The sequence below is a fragment of the Lepus europaeus genome, chromosome 3 (genome assembly GCF_033115175.1).
Source record: "Lepus europaeus isolate LE1 chromosome 3, mLepTim1.pri, whole genome shotgun sequence".
In the NCBI taxonomy this organism is placed as follows: Eukaryota; Metazoa; Chordata; class Mammalia; order Lagomorpha; family Leporidae; genus Lepus; species Lepus europaeus.
Genome location: NC_084829.1, coordinates 114,313,916 through 114,327,415, shown reverse-complemented (window position 1 = coordinate 114,327,415; position 13,500 = coordinate 114,313,916).

Below are 13,500 nucleotides of genomic sequence, written 5' to 3'. Positions count from 1 at the left end.
AATATTTTATTAAACTGATATGGACAAAATGTATAAACAAAGATATAATAGAAACATTCAGGGCTGGTGTCATGGCACAGTAAGTTAATCTTCTGCTTGCGGCACCAGCATGCCATATGGGCACCGGTTCAAGTCCCAGCTGCCCCTCTTCCAATCCCACTCTCTGCTATAGCCTGGGAAAGCAGTAGAAGATGGCCCAAGTGCTTGGGTCCCTGCACCCACATGGGAGACCGGGAAGAAGTTCCTGGCTCCTGGCTTCAGATTGGCGTAGCTCTGGCTGTTGCGGCCATTTGGGGAGTGAACCATCGGATGGAAGACCTCTCTCTCTGTCTCTCCCTCTCCCTGTCTGTAAATCTACCTTTCAAATAGATAAATAAAATCTTAAAAAAAAAAAAAAAGAAACATTCAAGCTGAGGATTATGAGAAATTTGTCGGATGGTTTTGGAGTCTGGCTAGCATTTGGTGGCTAACAGAAGCAAACAGTATGTGAACAGATTGAAATTGTTCTTAAGCCCTGGCCACCCTTTCCTCTTTTCTCATTTATGTCTTGATTTCAAATTTTCACATATTTAGGTGAGGTAAAATTTTGGTTCTTCAAGCGCATCCAAATATGGACATACTTCAGGAACCCATTACAAAGTATGGTCCCTTCAAGGTGCAGTTCCCTATGGTTCAGGTTTAACATTTATAATTTCTGTCTTCAGACCTCTTGGTTAGCATACTTCCATGACTTCAGTGATTGAAGGCACCTCAGGAGAGCTAATCATACTAAAGAACCAATTAATTACTTGTTTAAAAATTTTTATTGAATTTGGGATATTGTCCCAGGCTTTGCTTACTCTGAGCTGTAGAATTCCATCTGCAATATTAGCTAGAGTAGGGAAACTGAACTTTGACAATACTTAAGAGAAAACCTTGAACTAGGGACTTTAAGAAACTGTCAGCTGGCGCCGTGGCTCAACAGGTTAATCCTCCGCCTTGTGGCGCCGGCACACTGGGTTCTAGTCCTGGTTGGGGCGCCGGATTCTGTCCCGGTTGCCCCTCTTCCAGGCCAGCTCTCTGCTATGGCTCGGGAGTGCAGTGGAGGATGGTCCAAGTCCTTGGGCCCTGCACCTGCATGGGAGACCAGGAGAAGCACCTGGCTCCTGCCTTTGGATCAGCGTGGTGTGTTGGCCACAGTGCGCCAGCCATGGCGGCCATTGGAGGGTGAACCAACGGCAAAAGGAAGACCTTTCTCTCTGTCTCTCTCTCTCACTGTCCACTCTGCCTGTCAAAAAAAAAAAAAAAAACTGTCAAACATTTTAACTGAAGATGACATAATCCCTATCACCCACTATGTGGTGTACTATTATAGTCATGAACACAAGTGGCAGAATAGAAATGTTATTATGATATTATATTTATTTCCAACTTATTTGTCCTTAGGAATTACTAGAAAGTTTTGTTATCGTAAGCGACTGCTTTTGGATTAGTCATTCTCTTCTTCCACACTTAGTTGGTTGTATAGTTTTATGATTATTATTGTGCACTGAGGTGTTCCCTTCTCATATCTGTTTACTTTTTACTCTTTGCAGAAATTTGTAATTACTCAAAAGTTACTTTAAATACCATACCATACTTTTCTCATGAATGGGTTGTCCTTAAACTGGAGCCTGAGATAAGACTTGAGCAAAGGTGGTGTACTTGGAGTTGATCCCAGAAATCTGCAGTATATTAGGGGGGGAGAGAGAGAATAACAATACAAAAGGGCAGCATCAAGGTCACTGTTGTAAACAGTGGTGGTTCATTTCCACTAGGTTGTCCCTCCTAGAACTGTCCACCAGAAGAGGCCAAGTGGTAGAGGGCTACTCATCTACCGAGTTTCCTGCTGTGCCTGATGTTGAGATTCTGTGAACTCACCGAAGGCTCTCAGGCACAAGGGAGAGAGACCTCACAGAGCTCTTTATCTGAGGTGGGGCAGTGCTGAGAATCTGCACTCACATGAAAATGACTATGTGTGAGTTAGGGCTGAGATCAGAGGTGGGTAAGGGAATGTAATATAGGACACGAGTGACATCCACTGCAGCAGGCATTCTTGTAAAAGCGTATTCACTTCTGTAAAATGTATCCTACTTTGAGAATTTATCTGGGCTTGACATTTCTGTTGGTCTGTCTGCCCCCAACCCACTGTTCATCCTGCATCTTCTCTTTCTGTTCCATCTGTGATCTACTCTCTGCTTTCTCTGCCCTACTGCAAAGTAATAAACCTTGAAACGACCACAGATGTTTTAGGAAAGTGCTTTCCAACTGTGTTCATGTCCTGGCTCACATAGAAAATGGTAATGTGTATTTAGCATACTGGGGGCAATCTAACAGAAAAGGCTGGCCCACCCAGGTGTGGCAGCCTTAGGTTCATTTAGCTCTGGGCTTTCTCTAAGGCCCACAGTATAAGAACTGGCCAATACTTTGCCATAAAAATAGCTGAGTATGTTCTTGGCACTATTGGTTGAAATACTCTATTGAATCAGCTTTATAAGAAAAAAAGTTTAAATGGTAATTCATTCCTGGCCTTTCCCTTCTGAGTTCAGTTTAGCAAGTGTTTGGTAAGAATTTACTGTGTGCTGGGAAGTATGATAACTGCCAGAATGCAGAAGCAGGCAAAATGGTGCTTTCCCTGGAGGAGCCTGAAGTTGGTTTAGAGAAAGCCATGGTGCGTGATCTGAGAACTACAATAAAAAACAAACTACATAAAATGGAGAGGAGGGTAAGCTGGTCAGGCAAAACGTCTTCTGTTTGTATCGCATTGTCTGCCGAAAGCATTCTGCCCTGCTTTGTTCCCTGACTTCCATTCTCATGCAGGCTTTCTCCCATATCACTGTTGGAAATAACATTAAAGGATTTTACCAAACTGCAGATACCTGAAGGTTTACTCCCCTGTTGTTGCATTATCATCTGTTGTTGTGTCAGCCTTTTCCACTGGCTCTAAGTCATTACAGACTGGGAACCTTGTCTTTTTCATTTTTGTATCTCAGTACCTAGATATAACCTGACACATAATGTCCATTGAATGAATGAATGGATGAATTTCCACTTCTTAATTTCCATCTTAACCATTGTGAAGTTTTGAATGGCTATAAGGAAGCTGTTAGACAGAGAAGGCACTATTTCACTGAAACTCTGAATCCCATGTTCTCAGTGATCAATTAATCAGGAGGCACATTCCACCGAATTATAATAAAGATTTTCATGCTTGGAGTCACAATTTTTGGCAGTATTCTGACAACCATTAATTTTTAGTTGTCAAGCAGTAGTATAAGTGCATTAGCTACTAGCTATTAATTTGACCTGTGGCAGACTCTACACTGTCCACACCAAGAGCTAACATGCAGGCTATATAAATAATTACAGGGTAAGATGGCCTAAGCTAATACTATAGGAACCTAAGAAGAACTTACCCAGCAACACTTACTAAGTGGTACATCACATGGGAAAATACTTATTTTAGGAACTTCAGTGTATGTTGTTTATCATGAGTCTAACAGAGTTCTAGTTTCTATGAATAGGTTTTGCCTATATTGACAGTATATTGCCTATACTGTCTAGTAAATTCTCTTCCTTGTGACTGTTGACTCTTAGAAAATGGTATTCTTTATCCTGTGCAATTTATTAGTGTTCTTAAAGCTATGTCTTAAAAGTGTCATTTGGACATGCAAACATTTCTTAATGAATGTGACTGAATAAATGCTGCTTTTAGCTTATAGTGGAAATGTCAACATATGCATAATTTATAATTATTATTAGTGTCTTCTGGAATCTAGCCAGGTAAGAATATAAACAACAACATGGCCATTGTCTCCTTTTTTTCTTTATTACTTTTCATCTCCCAAAATGAAAGTACTCCAAGGAGAATACACAAGTGCTATAGAATCTCTGTGATTATCTGTGTCCTCTTTTTTTCATTTCTGTCTTTGTCTCTCTCTCCGCACACACACACACTTACACACACACATACACTGCATGTGAGTGGAGGGAGAGCTTGCCAGGGAGTGGAGAATGAACAAACATTACTGAGCTCCTTCTCTGTACCAGGCATTGTTTGAAGGATCTTCAAAAAGTTCATGGACAGTGGGCATTTTTGAAAATACTATGTCTGGACTTCAAATTTTTTTTTTTTTGCACCAAAGTAAACTTTTCTTTTAATTCCATTTTTCCATAAGCTTTTTGAGGTACTCTCATATTAAGAACATTTGTGGGGCATGGTGGTTTAGCAGCCACTTGGGTTACCTGGATCCCATATTAGTGTGCCTAGGATTGAGTCCTGCCTCCACTTTTGATCTATTTTCCTGCTAATGTGCACTGCAGGAGAGAATAGATGATGGATAATGTACATGGGTCCCAGGGACCCATGTGGGAGGCCCAGCTGGAGCTCCTGGCTTCTGGTTTTGGCCTGGCCCAGCCCAGGAGAATGGACCAGCAGATTGAAAATTTTTCTCTTTGTTGCTATACCTTTCAGATAATAAATAAACTTCATAAGCACATTTGATAATGACCTCGGTTGTTACCACAATTGGAAGTAGCTAAAAGCATACTCAATTCACAGATGACATTCAAATTCTGACCTGTGTGGCAAGAAGTCCATTTTTGTTTTCTTAAAAGTTCTAAATTTCACCTATTTGAACTTTAAAGTTTTTATGCATTATTTATTAGTACACTGTTCATTACTTTATCAAGAATTCCTGAGAAGAGCCTTTGAAAAAGAAAAGGTTTAATTCAACTTACAATTTGAAGTTACAGATTGGGCAGCCTCGCAGCCTGGCTTCTGGTGGAGGCTGCTTAATAGTGGATGTAAAGGCAGAATCACATTGTGAGGAAGGAAGCAGAGAGAAAGAACCTAGTCAAACTTGAATTCAGTAATCAAAACCTCTTGCAAGAACCACCATGACCCAAAGACCTCCCGCCAGCCTCAATTCTCAGACACCATTGCTAGATCAAGTCTCCACCCTTAATTCATCATCGGAGTTTAAACAGCTGTATGAGTTTTAGGGAGACAAATCATACTTAACCCATAACACAAAATATGCATGTATTTTGTAAAACAACAAAAAAGGAAGTGATGAAATCAAAATGAAAATCACCTTCACACATTTATCATTCTTCTTTCCTGAAGTAACTGCTGATATCATTTGAATGACCCAGCTCTGGTTGTTGCAGCCATTTGGGGAGTGAACCAACGGATGGAAGACCTCTCTCTGTCTGTAACTATGCCTCTCAAATAAATAAATCTTAAAAAAAAAATTCATTCAAATGATATCAGCAGTTACTTATTTATTTGAGAGAGAGTTACAGAGAGAGGTGGAGACATTGAAAAGGAGAGAAAGAGAGAGACAGACAGAGAGGTCTTCCATCCGCTGGTTCACTCCCCAAATGGCTGCAACAGCTGGAGCTGAGTCCATCCAAAGCCAGGAGCCAGGAGCAGTCTCCCACATGGGTGAGGGGCCCAAGGGCTGGGCCATCCTCTGCTGCTTTCCCAAGCACATTAGTAGGGAGCTGAATCATAAGTGGAGTAGCCGGGACTCAAACCATTGCCCATGTGGGATGCCAGCACTGCAGACCAGGAATTTAACCTGCTGTGCCATGATGCTGGCCCTGAGTATACATCTTAAATAGCACTTAACTGCTAGGCCAAATGCCTGCCCCCTTATTATTGTTTTAATTTGCATATTTTCTCAATAACTTTGGGTATATGTTATATGCTTAGAAGGCCTTCTGTATTTCTTTTTTTATATAAAGATTTATTTATTTATTCAAAAGTCAAAGTTATGCAGAGAGAGGAGAGGCAGAGAGAGAGAGAGAGAGAGAGAGGTCTTCCATCTGATGGTTCATTCCCCAATTGGCCGCAATGGCTGGAGCTGGGCCCATCTGAAGCCAGGAGCCAGGAGCTTCCTCCAGGTCTCCCACGTGAGTGCAGGGTCCCAAGGACTTGAGCCATCCTCCACTGCTTTCCCAGGCCTCAGCAGAGAGCTGGATTGAAAGTGGAGCAGCCGGGTCTCGAAAAGGTGCCCATATGAGATGCTGGTGCCTCAGGCCAGGGCGTTAACCTACTGCACCTTCTGTATTTCTTTGCCTATGAATTATCTGTTCACATCTCTTGCCAGTTTTATTTTGTATTATTTTTCCTTTAATGTGTAGGAGGTCTTTAAGTAGTATAAATACATATCTATTATTTGTTTTCCAGGTGGCAGTTACTTTCTCTTTTGTGTTGTAACCTTTCTTGTGGTATCTTCTGTGTTACAGAAGCTTACATTTTTTTTATATAGATGAAGCTGTCAAACATTTATTTCAAGGCTTCTGGGTTTCATGCTTAGAAAGATATTTTCCAAACCTATATTTAAAAAAATTATCTTATATTTAATTCTAATATGTTATGGTATCTTTGCATTATTCTTTTAATGTAGTTTAAATATTTTTATTTATTATAAAAATCACATGTCACATGTCTACATTTATTATTATTTTTAACCAATAGCTAATTGTGCCAATATCCTTTATTTAGTAGACTTTACTTTCTCTCAATTAAATCTGAGCTGAGACAGAGTAAAAATAGCATAGGATATAATTTTCATAATGTCAGGATAAGAAAAAATTTATTAGACAATATGGAAAAAATATTATCTATAAAATAAATAATTTTAAAATTTATATATATGGTGAAATTAAGTTACTGTTTATCAACAGACACCATTAAGATAATGAATAAGCAAGCTTCAGAGAAGGAAGATGTATTTTCAATATGCATAAATAATAAAGAACTTTCATCTAGAAGGAGCTATAAATCAAGGGGAACAATAGAAAAACTCAGTGCAAAAATTGACAAAGGGCCTATGTAGACACTTCATAAAAGAGGACATTTAAATGGAATATAAATAAAAATGTGCAATAACATCAGATACTAGAAAAGTAACGATTAAAACCTCTGTATGATATTACCACTCTTCTCAGATTGGCAATAATACAAGTGAAGTGAGGATGTGGAAAAAAGAAACTCTTGAATCAATAGTGGAAGTATAACTAGTACAACTTCTTTGGTAATATCTAGTGCAGATAAGGATACCCAGAATCTAAAACCTAGGGATTTCACTACGAGAGAAAGAAATATGAACACTTGTGTAACAGGAGACATGTAAGTTCATAGCATTATTCTAAATTACCCCAAACTGGGAAATCCCATTAGAATGCATGGTTATTATAGATCACACAATGTTATGGACTTTTGATAGGAGACTGTTACAAACTAGAATAATCTTAATGACATAATGTTAAGCAAAAGAGGCTAAGCACAACAAAATACTTATTGGATGAACCAGAAAATATGCAAAATCAAACCATATTTTTAGGGATAGCTAATTTTGTTATGAAACGATACGGAAATTGAATTCTGTAGAAGTCAGGAAAATATTTGGCACTCGGGGGGTTGAAAGGGCCATGATCCAGAAAAGTCCTAGAGGGGACTGTTAGTACATTGATAACTTTCTGTTTCTTTATATGGGTGGACATTGCATGAATGTTCATTTTACAACTTTGGTAAAGCTGTACACTTAGATTTTATGCATATTCCTACATGTTTTTATATTTCAAAACTTTGCAAGCTTACAAAATAATGTATTTGTCACATGGGTGCTGTAAGATTAAAACAACTGGGGCTGGCGCTGTGGTGCAGTGGGTTAATTCTCTGCCCGTGGTGCCAGCATCCCATGTGGGTGCCAGTTCGAGTCCTGGCTGCTCCTCTTCTGATCCAGCTCTCTGCTATGGCCTGGGAAAGCAGTAGAAGATGGCCCAAGCACTTAGGACCCTGCACCCAAGTGGAAGACCCAGAAGAAGCTCCTGGCTCCTGGCTCCTGGCTCCTGGCTTTGGATCAGCTCAGCTCCAGCTGTTGCTGCCATTTGGAGAGTGAACCAGTGGCTGAAAGTCCTTTCTGTTTCTTCCTCTCTCTGTCTGTAACTCTGCCTCTCAAATAAATAAATAAAATCTTAAAAAAAAATGGAGATTAAAACAACCGTCATACAACCTGGCACCATAAAGCTCCCTCAACAAACTTTACTTGTTAGGAATCTGTGTCTGTTCCAAACATTTTAGGACCACATATGTCTAATAACTGGACTCCTTAGTCCAGACTAGTTAAACTTAACTTTGCAATTTGGTTGATGGGTGTTAGAATCAAGATGACATGGTTCCTAAGAAAGTTATATTTTCTTTGGTCCTAGGAATAGATAACAGTATTACACAATAAGTTAAATGTCTTTAATAAATCCTTGGATGCCATGTTCATAATTGTTTTCTAGAAGATGGAGCACTCCATTCATGCTTCAAAAAGCCATTTTGCTGAAGTTTCATTGTCCAATGTGCATGGTTTTATAAGACATACCAAAGTCTGGGGACAGTGGTATGTGCAGAGGGTAAAGCTGCTGCCTGCAATGCCAGCATCCCATTTCAGAGTCCTGGCTATTCCATTTCTAATCCAGATCTCTGCTAATGCACTTGGGAAAGCAGTGGAAGTTGGCCTAAGTTGTTAGGCCCCTGCACCCACACGAGAGACTGTGAACAAGCTCCTGGTTTCAGTCCAGCCCAGCCGTAGTCATTGTGGCCGTTTGGAGAGTGAATCAGCTGATAGAAGATCCGATTCTCTCTCTCTCTCTCTCTCTCTCTCTCTCTCTCTCTCTCTCTCTCTCTGTAACCGTGCTTTCAAAAAGTAAATTTTTTAAATAAAAGACATACCAACGTCTAGCTGAATGTAACTGCAGTGCATATGGCAGGGTTGGAACAAATGAAGGCATCTGGTCATAGGCAGTGGTTGCATCAAGATCTGTAACCAAACATGGAAGATTCCTCATCTTCTCTGGAACTGTTTGATAAGGACCAGTAAACAAGTTAGGGGTAATTACAGTTTAAATATATGAGAGGAAAGAGAGGCTATAATTTCAAGTCATACTGACTCAGCACTGTGAACATAGGAGGATATACGGATCAATTTATGAATTTTAATGAGTTGGGCGGGAACTGGTGGGACCTAAAGACCACAACTGAAGAGCTGACTGAAGTGTAGTAATCTTTGTGTAAAGAAAAATATTACTGGGCACTGCAGGGTGTGGAAGGGATGGAGCCCTAGGGTGCATTTTCACTGCACAGTGAGTCCTTTGGGAGATACTCCTCCAACAGTACCTTCAAGTAATGAAGGCTTTTGGCATTACAGCCATGAGAACTAATTATTGCTTGGCCCTTACTATGTGACTTCAGATAAATTACTTACTGTTTCTTATCATCAGTTTTCTATTTTATAATAAAGGTGAGTGACAAAGATGGCAAAGAAAAGGAAGAACAGAGCCATGCCAAAAAGGATAGCCTACTTCCTGCATAAACTGAGCTGATACATACCCAAGGACAAAACGTTGGTCATTCAGATCATAGCAGAGACTGCAGGCTTCAGGAACTTTTCTAAAATGAGTGCCATAGATGCCTCTCTACTTCCCAAGCTGGATGTGAAGCATGGTACTGAGTGAGCTCTGCCATTCAGTCAGGTAGTCAGGAATCATCAGGGGATGCCTGGACAGTCCCAAGCCCCAATGGATTTAGAACTGCTTGTGCTACCCTACAATCTCCACCAAAACCCATGTAAGAAACTGACTCCTTTAAGAGTTGGTGAACTCAAAAGGCTTCCATAGCTTTGACAACTCATGACAAGAGCCTAGGGTGATTACTGATGCCATAAACAAGAGTGTCAATTTGTTAAGTCAGCAACAGGAGTCACTGTGCAATCACTCCTCATGTAGGATCTCTGTCCTTAATATGCTGTACACTGTTATTTAATGCTATAACTAGTACTCCAACAGTATTTTTTTACTTTGTGTTGCTATGTGGGGGCAAACTGTTGAAATCTTTACTTAATATATACTAAACTGATCTTCTGTATATAAAGAGAATTGAAAATGAATCTTGATGTGAATGGAAGGGGAGAGGGAGCGGGAAAGGGGAGGGTTGCGGGTGGGAGGGAAGTTATGGGGAGGGGAAAGCCATTGTAATCCATAAGTTGTACTTTGGAAATTTATATTCATTAAATAAAAGTTAAAAAAAAACTGACTCCTTAATAATTGAGGAAAAACTATCCTCTGGAATAAAATAAAATGAGAATTATACTAAAAACAAACAAACAAACAAAAAAAAACCCCTCCAGAGATCAGAGAGCAAGATAAGTGAGCTCTTGTCTCTGGTGTTCACTTTACAGAATGCAAGGTTGTTATTTCTTAAAGTCTACCTAGACTTCTTTGTTTCCTTCTTTCATTTTTTTAAAGATTTATTTAATCTTTAAAATCTTTAAAATTTCTCTGTGTCAGAGTTACACAGAGAGAGAAGCAGAGGCAGAGAGAGACAGAGTTCTTCCATTCGCTGGTTCACTCCCCAGATGGCCGCAACAGCTGAAGCTGCGCCGATCCAGAGCCAGGAGCCAGGAGCCAGGAGCTTCCTCCGGGTCTCCCACCTGGGTGCAGCTGCCCAGGGACTTAGGCCATCTTCTACTGCTTTCCCAGGCCATAGCAGAGAGCTAGATAGCAAGTGGAGCAACCCAGTGCCCATATGGGATGCTGGCACTGCAGGCTGCGGCTTTACCCGCTACGCCATAGCGCCGGAGCCTAGACTTCTTTCAATTTGACCTATGGAAAAATGCTTGAACTAAAGTATGGGTTTGGAAATTAATCATTTTTAAGGAGGAGTGAGATTATCTAAATGTATGAAACATCAAGAACCAGGATAGAGGAAGTATCTGCAGGGATCACTTTTCAGTTAAAATTTAAAACCTAAGAATAATTGTGTGTTAATTACAGAGTTCAACCAATAGTACTAGAACAAGACAAAGAAAAAATACTAAAATGGATAAAGTATTACATTGTACATCAACAGTCAGCACAAGAGCTGATCACGTCACTTTCTCATAGTGTCCATTTCACTTCAACAGGTTTCCCCTTTGGTGCTCAGTTAGTTGTTGCCGATCAGGGAGAACATATGATATTTGTCCCTTTGGGACTGGCTTAATTCACTCAGCATAATGTTTTCCAGATTCCTCCATTTTGTTGCAAATGACCGGGTTTCATTGTTTTTGACTGCTGTATAGTATTCTATAGAGTACATGTCCCATAATTTCTTTATCCAGTCTACTGTTGATGGGCATTTAGGTTGGTTCCAGGTCTTAGCTATTGTGAATTGAGCTGCAATAAACATTAATGTGCAGACAGCTTTTTTGTTTGCCCATTTAATTTCCTTTGAGTAAATTCCAAAGAGTGGGATGGCTGGGTTGTATGTAGGATCTCTATCCTTAATGTGCTGTACATTGTGATTTAATGCTATAACTAGTACTCAAACAGTATTTTACACTTTGTGTTTCTGTGTGGGTGCAAACTGATGAAATCTTTACTTAATATATACTAAATCAATCTTCTGAATATAAAGATAATTGAAAATGAATCGATGTGAATGGAATGGGAGAGGGGGCGGGAGATGGGAGGGGTGCGAGTGGGAGGGAAATTATGGGGGGGGGAGCCATTGTAATCCATAAACTGTACTTTGGAAATTTATATTTACTAAATATATGTATATATATATATATATATATATATATATATATATATATATATATAAAAGAAGAAGTATCTGAAATAGCTTGGCTGACCAAGCAGAGGTAAAGGAGGAGCAAGTGCTCTTGGATCCTTTATGACAGCGTGGAGGACAGTGGACAGTGCAGTACACTTTCTGATAGCTTCTTTTGCCCCAGCGTCAGCCAGCAGCCAGGATTCTGGACTCCGGTGTCAGCGCTCTTATTAATTCCCTCAGCAGTCCTTGGCATCGTAGCTAAACATCATTTTAAGCTCTCAGTCTGTCAACTCTGGATAATTCTTAGCTATCTTGCACTGCTGTTGTGGGAATTGATTAATATTTATGAACACATTTAAGTGGAAAAGTGCAGTATAAATATTATTGCATGAACTGAAAAATTGTTTCCTACACAATATTATGCACAAGGAAAATAAGCAAAGCACTGTAGTCTTCTTGGAACAATTTTAAATGGTGATCAGTTATCTGATGCTTTCTCTTTTATCTTTAACAAGTTTAGTGCTTTTGTTATTTAATGTTTTCAACAATGATTTCTGCTAAATTTATTTTTTATTGTTATGTACTGATGCATTTTGTTTCTTGTTAAGTTCAAGTTCAATGTATCTGTTTCCAGTTAAAATTTGTAAATTATTGACTATGATTTTCCTCCATTGAAATTTGTCCAGTACACTAGGGACATTTGTCATTACTTAAGAACAAGTATTGAGACCTATTGCTTAAAAGAATAGATACTTCTTTAGTCAAGTTCATTGTAAATAAAATTTTTGAAACATGAATTTTGCACCACTTTTGAATACAACTAAAATTTGAACATTTGATTGAAAGAAAATTGGATTTAAAATATAATAAAATTATATCTAAGTATTGGTTAAGTTTACAAAACAGAGGAATGATATCCTTTTAATAATAAAACATGGAACCTATTAGTGATAATCCTCAAAATAGTCATAACAATAATTTTTTAAAGAGTAAGAAATAAATATGTGAAAATTCAAAAAATAGTACTGTTCAGAAAGATTTTTTTATAGTAAAGAGGTGTCAATCATTTTAACAATTTAATATTTAACAGTTTACCTTTTGTATCATGTCTATTTTTAAACTCAAGATTATTATAATAATAACCTACATAAGTCTTGGCAGCCAGAACTGCTATTTTAGTTAAGACACTGACAAGGTATAGAATGTTGCCTGCCATCACTAAATGTTGTGCCACAAAAGACTTGACAGTCATTTCAGATTGGGTATCTTGGGTACCTTAGTACAATCAACACTGATGCAGGATCTGGTTTTCTTTGTAAAATCAGATTATCCATAAATTATCAAAATTATAAATATATTCTAATTAGGCCGGCGCCGCAGCTCACTAGGCTAATCCTCCGCCTGCGGCGCTGGTACCCTGGGTTCTAGTCCCGGTCGAGGCGCCGGATTCTGTCCCGGTTGCTCCTCTTCCTGTCCAGCTCTCTGCTGTGGCCCAGGAGTGCAGTGGAGGATGGCCCAAGTGCTTGGGCCCTGCACCCTCATGGGAGACCAGGAGAAGCACCTGGCTCCTGCCTTCGGATCAGCGCGGTGCACCGGCCGCAGTGAGCTGCCATAGCGGCCACTGGGGGGTGAACCAACAGAAAAGGAAGACCTTCCTCTCTGTCTCTCTCTCTCACTTTCCACTCTGCCTGTCAAAAAAAAAAAAAATATATATATATATATATTCTAATTAAATTCATAAGAGAATGATTTATCAAGTACAATGTCAAATTATTAGTTCCTATTAACAAGTATACTTGGCAGAATTAGTAAGATACATTTAGAAATCCAAAACAGAGAGCAAAAAGTTCCTTAGTAAATACAGAATCTGTAAAAGGAAATTTGTT